Source organism: Octopus bimaculoides, chromosome 7, assembly GCF_001194135.2.
Source record: "Octopus bimaculoides isolate UCB-OBI-ISO-001 chromosome 7, ASM119413v2, whole genome shotgun sequence".
In the NCBI taxonomy this organism is placed as follows: Eukaryota; Metazoa; Mollusca; class Cephalopoda; order Octopoda; family Octopodidae; genus Octopus; species Octopus bimaculoides.
In genome coordinates, this window is record NC_068987.1 from 89,856,282 (window position 1) to 89,857,901 (window position 1,620).

Sequence of the window (1,620 nt, forward strand, 5' to 3'; positions counted from 1 at the left end):
GAGAGAGAGAGAGAGAGAGAGAGAGAGAGAGAGAGAGAGTAAAAGAGTGAAGGAAAGAGAAAGTGTTATATATATATATATATTCATACAAGCCAACCAGAACATATGAACACACACATGTATATATTTGTTCTCTCAACACACCTAATAAAATATATTACTATATTGATCCGACAGCTAGTAATTTAAGACAAGATGGAATAACCATTTACATACTTTTATATATAAAAGAAAATTGCTTTGCATATCTCTAGCATAGTTATTTTGAACACTAAAAGACGAGAATGATGATTACACGATCTCATGCTAGCCTACTTTTCTTTAAGAAGGTCGAGGTCAAACTTGTGATTTATGTTTAAAGGAAGCTATTGAAATTCAAAAATACTGAACCAGTCTAATTAATCAACTCAAGGCGATTTCAACGCACATTTTAAAAAAATTAGCCTTACCTAGTAAATAAGTAGTCATTGACTGTATTAGAAAATATAAAATATATACATGAATTTTGACAGTTACAGTTTGGCTGATGGAGTGGTGTATCTGAGCGCTTAAGTTTGTGGTTGTAGCTACTGAACTGCGATGTTATGTTGTCTAGACAGGAATATCGAACCTTAACATTAAATGAATTGAAGAGCTTGTGATGTTTGTGCGGGAATGTGAATATCTTACTAGTGTTGGGAAATTTCTAGTCATTTTCCTCTTCCTATTTCTACTCTGCTGTGTAGTGGGTAGGATCTTATCCACATAAAAAATGCTTTCATCGATGCCGTTTCTAGCTGACATATATTTATAATAGGGTTTGCTATAGTAAAGTCATCTCTGTCCCAGCATAGAGCACAAAGTCTCCTATCTATTCCTGTTACAATGCCACAAGGTTCCTGAATATAATCGGTAGATGTTTGGTACTTTTTATGGATGTAAATGGTGTTACCATTCAAATTTCTGCGAGAATGGTGTTTGTCTCTCTGTAAGTCTAAGAAGATGACTATCATTACATTATTGATAATGATTATTTTTAGGCCCAAATTCTTGTAGATTTTTTCATTAAATTCTTCCTGAATCTATCATTAGTGTAACCATTCATATTGTGTGTAATTGCTAAGCAATATTATCTGTGTAATTTATCTACAGAGATAAATTGTACTAGTTTATATGTATTGGCAAACAATCAGTGAATTCTCTCCATCGGTAATCACAGTTTTACAATGGCATATATTCGAAGTTTGTGCTTGTGATCAAACAATATTGTAGTATGAAAGGTGTTGTATATGCTTGTATTTTTTTATGTGCGCTGTCACTGATTAATGCTATTAAAAAGCTTGGGAACTTGAGTGTGGATGTTAATCAATCCCAAACGATCAACTACTTCAGCTCTATCATAACATTCCATGGAGCTTTTCTTTTTAACCAAATGGAAAAGTAACGTTCATTATGATCTCGGTACTGTGAGATCATAATGAGTGGCTGTGTGGTAAGTAGCTTGCTTACAAGCCACATGGTTCCGGGTTCAGTCCCACTGCGTGGCACCTTGGGCAAGTGTCTTCTACTATAGTCTCAGGCCGACGAAAGCCTTGTGAGTAGATTTGGTGGATGGAAACTGGAAGAAGCCCATCGTATATA